The 14,563-nt window shown below is 57.6% G+C and overlaps 1 long non-coding RNA gene across 1 annotated transcript; it reads left to right on the top strand.

Annotated features, from left to right (window-relative positions):
- Positions 1 to 11,660: 11,660 nt before the first annotated feature.
- On the top strand, positions 11,661 to 14,351 carry LOC112667157 (uncharacterized). Its single transcript, XR_004809863.2, has 2 exons — positions 11,661 to 12,342; positions 14,018 to 14,351. It is a non-coding gene; the product is annotated as an uncharacterized LOC112667157 (long non-coding RNA).
- Positions 14,352 to 14,563: the final 212 nt, after the last annotated feature.

Here is a 14,563-nt window from a genome sequence, read left to right as displayed (position 1 = left end):
GACCACATGACCGACCGCACGGTGGGGCTTCTCTTTGACTGCCAGGGTGATGGGGACGGGGTGAGCCCCCATCCGCTCCCTCTGCCCTCTCTGAGCCATAGACCCGTCCCCGGTGAGGTCCGTGCGGGGGTGACGGCCGGGCTCGGAAGCCTTCAGGAGACAGCAGGCGGAGCGGCCTGCACAGGCCCTCAGCGCCGGGCCCTTTCCTTCCCGAGGCCCGACCTCGGCCTTCCCGCCGTCCCGCCTGCGCGGCCTCTGGCTTCTGCTTTCCGGGGAAGTAGAGGCAGTGATTCCTCACCCCTCAGTCAATGACCTTAGCAGAGGCTTGTCCCTCATTCATTGCTCTTCCCCTGTGGAGGGCGACGTGCGTGGAGAAGACGGGTAATCTCCAGGCCGCACCGTCCTCCGCACGCAGGTGAGCCAGCAGAGCTCCAGCAGCAGACGAATGACACATTCAAAAGGGCTTCTCTCTCTCTCTCTCTCTCTTTTTTTTAAGATTTTATTTATTTATTCATGAGAGACACAGGGAGAGGCAGAGACCCAGGCAGAGGGAGAAGCAGGCTCCATGCGGGGAGCCTGACGTAGGACTCGATCCCAGGACCCTGGGGTTAAGCCCTGAGCTGAAGGCAGGCGGTCAACTGCTGAGCCCCCAGGGATCCCAAAACGCTTCAGAGAGCTTAATGACATGATAGTTCTCAAGACAGTCAGGATTGGGGGGACCAGCAAGGGCTGACGAGGCACCAGAGAGCCCCCAGGGGCAGGAAACAGAAGCAGCGCCACCAGAGCCTGATGCGTGTTGGGCTCACGAGAGAGGGGCTGCCCAGCAAAGTGGTGGCCGCAGAGGGACCCAAACCCCCGCCACGACTTCCAGGCGGGCAGGAAAGAGGGCAGACAGCAGGGGCTGGGAAAGAAGCTGGCTCCTCCATCCCTCCCTGCCGGGACCCCGCGGGCCAATCCTAACCAACAGCGAGGGGCCAGGGGCCGGGGCCATGCAGCCTCGCGGGGCAGCCTTCGGGGTCACGCAGCTAAGACAGCACAGGGGCAGGCCAGATAACCCCCGTGTCACCCAGGACCCCCACATGACAGTGAAGCCCCGTCTCCCCACCTGCAGCCAAGCGGCAAGCGACAGGGAAGGAAAGTTAAGACTCCTTGTGTGACTTCACCTTCACAAGGAAGGTAGTGACCCGGGCGGAAAGGAGGCAAAGGACAGCGGGCTGCCCGGGCCACCGTCAAGAGCCCCCGAGGCAGGCACGGGTGACGGGGGCAACCTCCGGGCGGGGGTGCCAGTGATGTCAAGGGGCCGGAGACCGGCCCTGCAGCTCCAGCATTTAGGATCGGTCACTGTCACCCTGGTCCTGCCTCCGCTGTCCCCACCGCCAGCCCCCGGAGGGCGGGAATTCTGTCCCGCGGTCCTGGAGCCCGGCCGGCGCCTCTGGGCCCGGGATTAGATCCGCGGGTGCGACAGAGTGAACAAGCCGATTCTGGCCCGCGCCCCGGGCTGTCCGACAGCTCGGATCGCAAGCGTCCACGCCCGGCTCCGGCCGCACGGCCCACGCGTGTGTCCAAACCCCTGCTCCCATAGCACCTGCTCTCAGGCGGCGGCTCCCCGGCAGCTGTGGGTGAGGGAGCAGGGGGACAGCGCCTCCCCGCCCGCGCCCCCTCCCGAGAAATCTCCGGCCATGGCCAACGGGCTGCAGCTTCCCGGCTGGAGCCTTTGGCAGGAGGCGGAGGCGAGATGACAGTGCCAAGGAGGCGCTGAAGGATCGTCACCCTGGGAGCCATGGCTCTGGCTCGCTTTTTCCAATGGGCCATAAAGACTGAGGGGGGCGGGGGCGGGAGGGGGGCCACCAGAAAACAGGCCAGAGCTCCCGGCGTAGTGGCTGCGCCAGGGCCACCTGGGGCCGGGACCGTGCTCGGGCGCGCCGGCAGCTGGCCCCCGCCCCCCTGCTCCACGTGCCGGCTGCCCCACCTTGCGCAGGGGCTCCAGGACTGTGCCTCAGTTTCCCCACCTTCAAAAAGACGAGGATAATACCAATGCCTGCTTCATCCGGTGGAGAAGATAGCCGAGTCCCAGTCGGGAAGTGTTCCGCGGCGTACGGAGCCCACAGGGAGCCCACAGGGAGCCCCGCGAAAATTCCATTACCTAAAATGAGCGGGACCCTTGGGTTCAAGCCCCACGAGCTTTCTTTCTCTGGAACAAGGCCAGCCGTGGATGCCTCTCAGGCTCGTTGTGAAAAGGGAACTAACGCAGGTGAAAATCATAAGGTGGGAAAGTCTGTTATTTGTCATCAAGGCCACGTAAGCGGCCTGATTGGCGGGAGGCCGGGAGGGAGGCTGTCGGTCGTCAACTGCTGATTATCTGCCGTGTTGAGGTCCCCTTCTTGTCAACGTCATCGGCCCTTTGGCCTGTCCACGTCCTTGGTTGACAACATCCAGGCCTCCCACGGGCCCCTCCCACGTAGCAAGGGCAGGGGGGAAAGGCGGGCCCCCCACTCCCGCTCCCAGCCAGCAGACACAGCCTCTGCCTGCTTTCTGTGGAGCAGGGCCCGGGCCGAGCAGGGGCAGGACAGCCGAGGGTGGCCAGTTCCTCTGTGCCAGGGCCTGCGAAGGAGATGTTTGTCTAGGTCGTGGAGACCTGGAATGAAAACAAAGCCCACCCCAGAGTCCAGCACAAACGTCCTGCCACTCACTGCTGCCTGTGGGATTTCGGATCGTTACTTAACCTCTTGGAGTCTCGGTTTCTCTCATCCTCAAAATGGGGATCATTCCACCCTAATTAAAAGGGTGAAAATCAGTGATATCCATAAATCCCTGCGCGCGTGGCTAGTCCCGTAACTGGTAGCTATCTTAGCTCTCCTTCTGCGTTATCCATGCACCACCCGCTCCGAGCGATGGACACATGCGGCAACATCGCTCCAGGAAAGGTGGAGGCAGCACAAAGTGACTCACAACCCGGGTGTTTACAGTGTCTTTGCGGAGCGCATCCTAAGTACAAACCGTGCATTGGCTCATTCAGTCCGCAAATGTTGCAGAATTGGCACAACTCGATTTCGCTCACTTGTAGCTCTCTGTCGCCACCAGCACCGCAAGGTCCACGAGGGCAGGGGCCGTGTCTGGGGAGTTCTCTGGGAGCTTAATGAAGACTTGCTAGACGCGTGAACGCGTGGGGCGCAAAGCGACACTGAAGAGGGTCAGGCAAGGAGGTAGGGGTGGGAGGCCTGTGTTCCGGCCGCAGTCGTGCCTCCAAAACCTCCCCTTGACCTGGAGCCTCCACCGACCTTCCTTCAGCTGAGAGACACCGGAGGGCCGTGGGGGACCAGACCCAAGGAACCCTTCCCCAGTGACGAGGCGTCCATTCACCCACTTCGGTGTCTCTGAAAGACCCAGAGACGGGCTGAGGCCCCAGCCTGACAGTACAGCAAGTGTCCAAAATAACAACGATAAAAAAGGAGTTGATAGGGGCGCCTGGGTGGCTCGGTCATTGAGGCTCAGCTCATGGTCTCGGGGTCCTGGGATTGAGCCCTCTGTTGGGCTCCGTGTTCAGGGCGGAATCTGCTTGAGATTCGTTCCCGCTCCCTCTTCCTGCCCCTCTGCCCCCATTTTGCACTCCTCTCCCTCTCTGTCTCAAATAAAGAAAATATTTTTTTTTTAAAAAGAGAATTATGATCTCGGGATCCCACGTCGGGCTCCTTGCAGGGAGCCTGCTTCTCCCTCTGCCTGTGTCTCTGCCTCTCTCTCTCTCTGTGACTCATGAATAAATAAATAAATAAAATATTTTTAAAAATTTAAACATAGGGATCCCTGGGTGGCGCAGCGGTTTAGCGCCTGCCTTTGGCCCAGGGCGCGATCCTGGAGACCCGGGATCGAATCCCACGTCGGGCTCCCGGCGCATGGAGCCTGCTCCTCCCTCTGCCTGTGTCTCTGCCTCTCTCTCCCTCTCTCTCTGTGACTATCATAAATAAATAAAAATTAAAAAAAAAATTTAAACATAAATAAAAATTTTTTTTATTTTTTTTCATAAATAAAAATTTTTAAAAATTAAAAATGGGGCAGCCCAGGTGGCTCAGCAGTTTAACTCCGCCTTCAGCCCAGGGCATGACCCTGGGGTCCTGGGATCGAGTCCCTGCACCGGCTCCCTGCAGGGAGCCTGCTTCTCCCTCTGCCTGTGTCTCTGCCTCTCTCTGTGTGTCTCTATGAATAAATAAATAAAATATTTAAAAAATAATAATAAAATTAAAAATTAAAAAAGAATTGCTAGAGAATGGAAAGAGTAGCCCCCTCTCGGTAACTAACAGAGGGAGGAAAAATCTAGCTTAGTCCTATGTAATTAGCACAAGCCATGACCTGAGCCCCTGCTTTCGTGGGTGTAGGGTGGTGCCACATGTAGGACACAGTCACTGGTGCCCACAGCCCTCTTCTGTGATCCAGGCTGTCAGAGACAGGAGAGAACCATAATATCCAGGAGGGGGAACAACCCAAGTATCCAACAGCTGATGCGTGATGAACAAAATGTCTCCCGTCCGCACAGTGGAGCCTCACGCAGCCGTAAAAAGGCACGAGACACGAAGTGTGCATGCACCCCGCAGCGTGGATGGCCCTTGCAAACACGATGCTGGGTGGAATCAGCCAGGCACAAAGGCCCCACATTAGGATCCCCTTCCTAGGAACATCCGGAGCAGGGAAAGCTACAGGTGCAGAAGGCAGATTAGTGGTTGCTCAGGGCTCGGGGGGGTTGGGGGGCAGCGATAACTGAAGGCCACGGGCCTCCTCTTGAGGTAAGGACAGTGTTCTCGGCTGTGCTGATAGTTGCACATTTCGGTGAACATACTAAAACCAGTGGTTTAAATAAATAAATAAATAAATAAATAAATAAATAAATAATAAAAACCAGCGGTTAAAAATAGCAATAATAATAATAAAATAAAACCAGTGGTTACACGCTGTGAATGCAAGTCACAGGGAATGTGAATTCTCTCTCAAGGAGCTTGTTGAGCGAGAGAGCATGAGAAGGGGAAGGGGCCTTGAGGTGGGGCAGGAGGGTCGAGGTCAGAAACACAGCCCAAGCCCTGTCAGGCTGCCCCCCCCGCCGGCTCAGGCCAGAGCTATGTGGCCCCCAAACCACGACTCGGGAAGATGAATTGGCCCCCGAAGGAGTGGGGCTGGGTCTCTTCTCCCCTGACAGCTCCCTCTCTGTGTTTTTTCTGGCACAAGAAACATTCTGTCTTCTTGTATAAATAGGGGAAATTTATGATAGTTTTCCCCCTTCTCCTCCCTGGTGGGCTACTCCGAAGGGGCCCCGGAGGAGGAGGGAGATATAAATGTGGAACGACTCGAAGGAGTCAGAGATCTTGGCTCTGGCCCCTGCTGCCCTTTCCCTCTGCGTGTTTGACCATCTGGGTGAGGAGGCCGCGGGAGAAAAGGTGCAGGCCCGGGGGCGGGGGCGGGGGCGGGGGCGGTCCCCAGGCAGACATCCAACAGGAGGGGCCCCGGGGCAGTTAGGGAGACAGGGTCAGGTGAGACACAGGGCCCTGCCTGGCTTGGGTTACTTCATTCCCTGCGGCTTGTTGAGGCCGCTGATACGGAGGGAGGAGAATTCATCTTGGAATCTCAGGAAATTACAGAAAAACTTAAGTATGTGGCGAGTTTGGGAGAGGTGAGTCACTCCCTCTCCCCCTGAGCCTCATCCATAGTGGAAGGGGCGAGGATTAAGCTCATCAGGGGCGTTTTTTTTTTTTTTTTAAAGATTTTATTTATTTATTCATGATATAGAGAGAGAGAGGCAGAGACACAGGCAGAGGGAGAAGCAGGCTCCACGCGGGGAGCCCGACGGGGGACTCGATCCCGGGACTCCAGGATCACGCCCTGGGCCGAAGCAGGCGCTAAACGGCTGCGCCCCCCAGGGATCCCCTCTTCAGGGGGTTTGAACTGGTTTTAGCCACGGGCTCCTGCTCGCACACAGTCTGCAGCAGCACCCGCTCGGGCACGGCTGTGAGCCAAGCTTCCGGGGTTGAGGGCAAGGTCGGGGCGACAGACGCCCCGGGCTCCGCGCCACTGTGACGGGTTCGGGCCGCGTCAGAGCATCTCCAGGGTCCCCTTCTTTCTCGGTCTGCAGGAGGGGACCTGCCCCACAGCGGAGAGCTCAGGCCGGGCGGGACCACAGCGCGAGGACTACTCAGGTTCCTCACGGTAAAGTAGAAAAGCAGGGATTCCGGCCGGGCCCTGCCCCGAGGACTGTATCAGCCAACAGGCGTGACCCCTGGCACCCGGCGAACGGCACCCTCCGGCCTAGTCCGTGACCCCATGTAACGGCGCGGGCGGTGGGCACCGCCGGGTGAGAGGTCACCGCAGGACGGAGGAAGGCGACGCTGCTGCCGTAACAAAAGGCCCCGAAACATCGCGGAGAGAGAGAACCGCGTTTATTTCTCAGGTAACAGTTGGGCCGCGGCAGCTCGGTGGCTCGGCTGGGCCAGTCGCGGCCTCCTCCCCGGGATTCCTCCTGGGCCGCGAGGTCAGAGGTCGGTCTGGGCGAGCTGGTCCAGTCACGGAAAGGAGAACCCATCCAACGTCTCAAGGCTCTGGTGACATTATTGGCTCCCAATCCCCTGTGGCCACATCTGGCCGCGGGGGCGGCTGGGAAATGGGGTGTCTAGCTGGGAGCCCCTCTGCCCTCAAGCAGCAATGAGAGAAGGGGCTTTTATCGAACAACTAGCAGTCTTTCTTTATATTTTAAATATTTTTTTATTTGAGAGCATGAGAGAGGGAGCATGAACAGAGGGGGGGGCAGAGGGAGAGGGAGAAGCAGACTCCCCTCTGAGCGGGGAGCCTGACGTGGGGCTCGATCCCAGGACTCCGGGATCATGACCTGAGCCGAAGGCAGACACTTAGCCGACCGAGCCCCCGGGTGCCCCCAACTGGCAGTCTTAATCCACGGCTCAGACCCTCACCTGTGCCACCCTCTTCCTCTTCCCCTCCCAAAGGAGGGGAAACAGAGGCCACAGTCCAGGAAACAAGGTGATCTCTGCGAGGTCGCCGGGTTCCCACGGCCATCACAGCCGTCACAGGACAGTGACTTGGAGGCCTCGCTCCAGAGAGAACACCCTTGTACCCATCTTCTTCACAAAGATGTGAGACGGGCTTTAGCCCCTGCTGCCCACCTGCCACTTCCTCGTGGTCTTGTCCTGCTCTCTAGCCCTTGTCTCCAGCCACTAAGTGTGACTACAGGTGTCGGGGTGCAGTGGGAAGGGAAGGCGAGACCCAGGCAGGGAGGCCCTGCTTTGCAGCCAGCGCAGGCTAAGTTTTGGGGCCAGGCGAACCCAGCCACCAAATGTGTGACCTGAAAGGGGGAAGCTCTCTGAGCCGCAAAGGACTTTTCCAGAAGTAGGAATAAGAAGCTAATTTGTCAGGGTCGTTGTAAGGATCACATAGGACACACCCGTCTAGGACATCCGGGCCGGCACAGAGGAGGCCCTCAAGAAATGGGAACTGCTTTTACTTGGGTGTCGGCAAAGCCAGCCTGGTCCGTGTCCCCGGGGCCTCACCCAGCCTTTGCATGGTCCTTTCTCGCCCTCCGCGTCTCGCCCTCTCGCCCCAGCGTACCACTCGCACCCTCTTCTCTACCTCCCACCCTCACACCCTTCCCCCCCGAACCGTGATCTATGCTTCCCACCTCCAGCAAGGCCTCCCTAACTGAAACGTCCCCACTTGGCCACTCCCCACCCCCATCTTCTCACTGCCCCAAGGCCTCCGCCTTTCCACAACTTTCCAAGTGTCCTGTCTCTCCCTTCAGAGAGCCCGACCCCCCACCTCGGACAGTGTGCGGCAATGGAAGGGGGTTCAGATTAGTCATGAGGCAGATGAGAGTCCAGATTCCCACTTTGCCACTTTCCAGTTTTATGACTCTGGCAAGTCACCTCTCTTTGGACCCCTCCGGAGGGTCTGGGTATGTGGGGGCTGGCTCATAGCTTGAGGGGACCTAGGGAACATCAGTTTCCTGTGCTCTCCTCCACACCCCCAGCCCACACTCCAGGGACTGACTCTCTACCAAAGGGAGGTACTGGACCAAGAAGGTAATTCCCCCACCAAGGCCCTCACGGGGCAGGGAGCGGGTCGGGGGGTGGGAAGAAGTGACCCTTAAAGTCTGGGCACGGAGAGGGACCGCCAACCCAAGAGCCACAGCAGAGGCCAAGAAAGAACTCAGGCACCCCAGCCCGCTGGGTGTCAGGGGCTCACTCTTCTACTCTCACCACGTTTGCCCCAGTTGTTGGACCAAACCCAGGGATGGGGGGGAATTGATCTGACCCGGGTCTTAGAGAACTCATTGAGCTCTTAACCCCTACGAGGTTCCATGCCTCTGGCTCCAACCTTCTCGGATCAAAAAAGCGACATTAATAACTACTGTGTACATAATGCTGCCCACGCCGTTGCCATTGTTCTAGGCACTTAACACAGACTCACTAGGACCACTAACTCCATCTTGCAGATGAGGAAACTGTAGTCTGGAGAGGTTAAGTCACTTGCGCGAGATCATGCGGCCAGCCCGAGGCAGGGCTGAGATTCAGAACCAGGCCTTCCCGCTCCAGAATCCAGGCTCTCAGCCTCCGGGCTGGAATAAGAGCTAGCACCGCCCGTAGCTGCTGTTTGCCGAGCACTTGGAAAGCATCACGTGTCTTTCATTTAAGCCCAAATAACCCCCTGAAGTGGCTACTGTTCAAATGATCCCAGGTTTACAGATCAAGAAAGTTAAGGCAGGGGAAGCCCTGGGTGGCTCAGCAGTTTGGCGCCTGCCTTTGGCCCAGGGTGTGATCCTGGGGTCCGGGGATCGGGTCCCACATGGGGCTCCCTGCATGGCGCCTGCTTCTCCCTCTGCCTGTATCTCTGCCTCTTTCTATGTCTCTCATGAATGAATAAATAAATCTTTAAAAAAAAAAAGAGAAAGTTAAGGCAGAGAAAAGTCAGGCAACTTGCCTGAAGTCACACAGCTAGACAGCTTCAGACTCCAGCTGCTTTGCCCCACGTCTCCCACCCGCACCCCAGCTCCTCCTTCTCTGGATGGGCTTTAGCACCCTCTTCACAGCTCTGCTTTACCCCCCCACAGCCCCCACCATTCCATTCACTTCTGTCCCTTTCCTTCCCCCCCTGCCCTCAATCTCAACCCCCAACACTCCCCCCTCTCCCCCACTACAACCTACAAACATTTTGATCCATCTCCTTCAGCTCCCACAGAATCAGATGAATTTCACAAAAAAAAAAAAAAGACCATGGGACATCCCCCCAATCAGGCCCCCACTGCGCCTAGCTCTTGAGCCCCCACGGGAGGCCCCACAATGGCACGGTTGGAGAGTCAGAAATAAAATCCTCATTCAACTCCCCCGCCCCCACTTCCCATCACTCATCTGGGAATCCAGGGGGAAGAAGGGAGCTAAAGTGCAGAGCGTTCATTTAATATTAACAAATTGAAATGAATTCTTTTAATGCCAATTAACTTGGAGCGGCCCCTTATTAATAGTAATTTAGATTCATACTTGGGAGACGTGGGGACGGGGGCTGGGCCAAATGTGCCCAGAATGTCAATGTGACAACAGAGCTGGGGAAGTCAGAGGGGAGGGGCGGTGGCAGTTTTACTTCTGCTGAGTTGGGTTCTGCTTCTCTCAGAGAAGAGGACAAAGTCACAGGAGGTGGATCTCTGGGGAACAGGTTACTCTTGTAATTTGATTTTTGTGCCTGCAATGAATCCAAAGAGGCTCAACCCTATCACACTATTTTGAGGGTTTACTTCACAGTAATGCTAAAAAAAAGGGGGGGGATTTCCTCAGAGCCGAGATTTACCCCAGACTATGCTAAACCAGACTACAATGACCAGAAGTGATCAAGTCCCCAGGCCAGCTCACTCCTCCTTCTTTGTGTTCATTCAAGCCAAGGTTGAGATCAAAATGGGGTGCCCTAATCCCTGCCACCTCCACCTTAGTCCCAAGTAAAAGAGAGGACTAAACATTGTGTTTCTCCTGGGAATCTTCTTCCAGAAGGTAAGAAACCCAACAGGCGTACACACTGAGCTAGCAGCTTACGTTTAGGGGAGAAAAAAAAAAATATCTGCTTGTACTTTCTTAGAATTTAGAGAAAAGATGAGAATGAAAAATTCAACTCTGTGTACCGAAGAGTTGCACAGAATAAAGCCAAGGAGAAAGAGCTCAGCCCCAGACTAAAAAAAGTCAAACAGAAATTCTGCTTTCTCTAATATTGCGGGCTCTGGGGTCCTACCAAAGGTACCCAGAACTAGAGCTCTGAATGTAGCTTTGACCCAGGCAGGACATTCTTCTTCCTAGGTGTCCCTCCTTGGCTGGGAGGGCGAGTCAAAATTGAAGCTGGGAATTGTGGACGTTGGAGGTGAGCATCCAGAGATGGAGGAGAAAGGAGTGCAAGGGGGGCTGGGGAAGGTCAAGAAAATGTATAAAATGGTGAAGTTTATAAAATAAAAACTTTAAAAATGGCTTAACATACAAAAGATCAAATTTAAAGAACAAGTCAGGTTTTAAAAGGAGGTAAAATAGAACAAAACTGAGAGATTAAAATAAACAAAAATGAGGGTAAGGCATAAAACACTAAAAGGAAATTATTCTTTACAAGAGGAATGATTGGAATTAATCCAAAGACATCTTGTTCACACAAACCCCCATAGAGTTTCCCAAACAATAAATTAATTTACCCAACAACAATAAAAGAGAGAGAGAGAGAGAGAAATCAACACAAAACTGTTTCACACAGAGAAAAAAAATCATGGAGATTCAATAGCATAAAAAATGAGTGAGAAAGGAAAAAAGAAAGAAAGAAACTTGCAATCTGTTAAGTGATTACTTAAAAATAGTGAAATTGAAAAAAATAAAAATAAAAAAAATAAAAAATAGTGAAATTGGAAGATGGGATGGGAAAAAAAAAGGAGGATGTGATGGAGAAAGGCGGGAAACTGGCACCTTCAGAGAAGTGAAACTTGCAAAAACAGAAGGTGTGACGTCCCCAAAGAAAAGTAAACTCCCCGTAAGTAGAATGCTCCTCCCCAAAAGAAGAAAATATAAAATTGATCTCAGAAGTACCACTCGCCGTCCCCCCCCCCCCCCCCCAGAAAGGTATCTTAAAAACGGACCTAATCCTCCCCTAAATCGGAAAGAGATGATACCAAAAGTAAATGAGTACAAGGCCTGGACCCTTTCCGAGTAAGAGACAAGCAAAAGCGGCCTTGGCGTGGCCGCCGGGCAGCGAGGGGCTGGGCCTGCAGGTGCGGGAGGCTCAGCCGGAGGCCGCTTACCTGGCGCGGTCCGGACGGGCAGGCGGGCGGAGGAGCGGGCCGGGCGGGGAGGGCGGGGAGGAGCGGGATGGAGCGGGATGGAGAGGGATGGAGAGGGATGGAGGGTCGCGGAGGAGGGGGATGGAGAGGGCTGGAGAGGGCTGGAGGGCTGGGGAGGAGCGGGATGGAGAGGGATGGAGGGCCGGGGAGGAGAGGGATGGAGAGGGATGGAGAGGGATGGAGGGTCGCGGAGGAGAGGGATGGAGAGGGATGGAGCAGGATGGAGGGCCGGAGAGGAGCGGGATGGAGGGCCGGGGCGGGGGGGACCGAGGAGGGCTGGGGAGGAGCGGGGCGCGGGCGGCGGGCGGGCTGGAGGCCGGGGGCCGGGGAGGCCCGGGGAGGCCCGCGAGGACCGGGGACCGGCGCGTCTCCCTCCCGCCACCCGGCCCGGGCGCTACTGAAAGTTACAAATTGCTTCCATTATTAGCTCATCCCGGGCGTCCTGGTCATTGGCCCGCCCCGCACCACGTGGTCCCTCGTCCCAGTCGATGGGCTTTCTAGTTGCCGTCCTCGGTCTGTCCCCGGGCTCCGGGCAGGGAGGGGGCGCGGGGCTGGGGAGGGGCTGAGGACGGGGGTCTCGTCGCCCCCTCGGGAGGGCCTCCCCGTCTCCGCCTCGTCCGGGCCCGAGTGGCCGCCCCAGGAGGCCGAGAGGACGCAGGGGCCTGGGCACTCCCGGGAGGGCACGGACCGCAGGAGGCAGGAGGCAGGAGGCGTCGCCAGGGCGCGGGGTGGGGGGGGGGTCCTCGCAGCGCCCATCCTCGCAGCCCCCTCAGCCCCCCCACCCCGCAGCCTCTCCGCCCGCTCCGCCGGGCGCTGCTCCAGGGCCTCCCTCCGGATCCGGCCTCGGCCCACGCGCGGAAGGTGCTTCCCTGGGGATCCCCAGCATCAGCGCCTGCGCCCTGGGGGCACCTTGTCAGCCGCCCCCGACTTTGCAGCCCTCCTGGGACACTTGGAAGCAGGTGAACAAACTTGAGCAGATACCACCAAGAGGAGCCGCCGAGCAGGTGAGCCGGAGGGGCGCGCAGCCCGAGGCCCCTGTCCCTCCTCCCTCCTCCCTCCGTCAGTCTGTCCTACTGCATCCCTGTCCCCTGCGCAGACACAAGGCGCCCTCCCTCCCTCGGAGGCGTTGGGGCTGGGGCAGGCGTCTGTCGGGTAAGCGGGTCCAGAGCGGCTTTCCTCCCCGGGTCTGGGGACCACCGTGGCAGAGGGGTCGCTTCTGCACCTGGGGAGGACGGGAGGCAGTGGGGCCTGAGCCCCGAACAGGCTGGGGTGACTCCTTCCTTCTCCAAGTGCAACTTGCGGGAACTTCAGAAAAGTTTTTTGAGGGAAGCCAGCAGGGAGCAGGGTCGGGGTTTGAGGGTTAAGGGGGGGGAGCGCTGTGCTCCGGGTACTGAAGGAAGGATGCCCGAGTCTGTGACCCCCTCAGGGTGGATTATCGACATCCCGAACTGCCCACCCAGCAAACTCTTAGGGACGTTTGGAGATCCCCATAGGGGTCTGGGCAGACAGGCGAGAAGTAGCAGCCGAAAATAGCCATTTCCCACTCTCCCCGGCTGGGGGAGGAGGCCGGGGGCAGGGTTACGGTGGGGGCCTCAGCTCTGGATCACCTCAGCCCCTGCCCCCGGACCTCTCACTGGTTTAGGTTAGGAGGACACAGAGAGGGAACAACTCCCAAATTTCTTCTTTCCTCCTAAACCCCTTAGGATCCAGAGATGCATCTCCCACCCACCCCCACCGCCCCCAACCCCACCTCCAGCGCCCCCTGCACAATCTTCTTTCTTTCTCCAGCACTGGAGGGAGGGCAAGGAAAGGAGGCCCTACCCGGGGCCGGGCTGAGATTGCCCCCCACCTACCCGCCCCCCAGGAAGAGATGGGTCTCGTAAAAGGAGTCAAGGGCAGAGGGTGGTTTCAGAGGGCGCAGCTGAACTTGGGCCTCCCCGGTAGAGAGTGGGGTCAGCAGGCAGGCGGGGCGGGGCTCCGGAGCCCTGGATGCAGGACCCGGAGGCCCGGCCTGGGTCTGACGGTCTTGGTGGCACCTGAGGTTCGTGGGTCCTGCACGGAACAGCCGGGCAGGGGCAGCAGGCACAGTTGGGCCAGTTCTTGGAGAGGCCGGCAGGGGTTGTGTATCCCAGGAGGGACAACCCTCACCCCAGCTCTGGTGTCCCTGGCTGGCGCTCAGTCCCAACTCCAGAGGCCGCTTGGCCGGCCCAGGCCTTTGTTTGGCGGCGCCAGGGTTTTCTCTGCTGGCACCTGCTCCTCCTGGAGCCCGGAGCCCGGAGCCCGGAGCTGGGCCCGCCCCGCTGAGAGGCTTAAGAGGCCGCAGCCACGGCTGGCACTGCCTAGGGACACGGTCTCCGGACTGTGGGCCTTGAGAAGGACCTGTCCAGGGGCAGACATGAAGGTGATCAATACCCCAAAACTAAGCCCTTTTCTTTCCTCCCATTCTGTGGCCCTACACCTCTCCAGCCCGGAGCAGGGGCATGGAAGGAACATCTCATCCCACCCTAATCCCAGAATTGCCGGGGAAGCCAACTGGGGCTTCTATTTGCCACCCTCTTGATGAACCCAGCTCTTTATGCCCCTGCCTCCCCAACATGCACACGATGCTCCTCCCAGGATCTGCAGGGTTGTCTCTCGTTTACTCCGTCCTTCCTTCTCTTCCCCTCTCTTTTTTATTAGGATTGATGGAGAGACGACAGTTTGGTAAGGCTCCTCTGAGCCTATAGCGGGGAGCTATGGACTCAGCCCTGACTTCTCAACTAGGGGGAACAGCCCCATTCCTGGACCCTTGAAATTGGCCCCCAAGTGGAGGGAAGTTGACAAAGAATGGCCTGAAGGATGGCTGGCCTGGCCCAGGAAGGAGCCCCTACCTGGGGAGGGGGCAGGATTTTGCTAGATGCCTGTTGCAGAGAGAGGATTTAGAAACAAAGGAAGAGAGAAAGAGGTCGAGGAAACAGCACAAAGGACTGGAAAATTTGAGAATGACAAAGATAAAAGACTGGCGAGGGAAGGAGAGATTTCCAAAACCCTCAGTGCTAGGAGGACGGAGGGCCTCCCGGAGAGTGGGGTGGGGGGAGAGGGGTGACCGTGAAGGCGGTTTGATAAAGGACAAGAGCAAGAAGCAGAGCTCATTTGTTTGGGGAGACGAGAAAGGACAGAAGGGAAGGAAAGAGAATACAAAGGGATGGAAGGGGAGCTAGGGAGTAAAGGAAGGGAGAGGCGAGA

The sequence above is a fragment of the Canis lupus genome, chromosome 27 (genome assembly GCF_003254725.2).
Source record: "Canis lupus dingo isolate Sandy chromosome 27, ASM325472v2, whole genome shotgun sequence".
Classification (NCBI taxonomy): Eukaryota; Metazoa; Chordata; class Mammalia; order Carnivora; family Canidae; genus Canis; species Canis lupus.
Note: the sequence above shows the minus strand (reverse complement) of the source record. Positions and strands in the feature narration are given on the sequence as shown.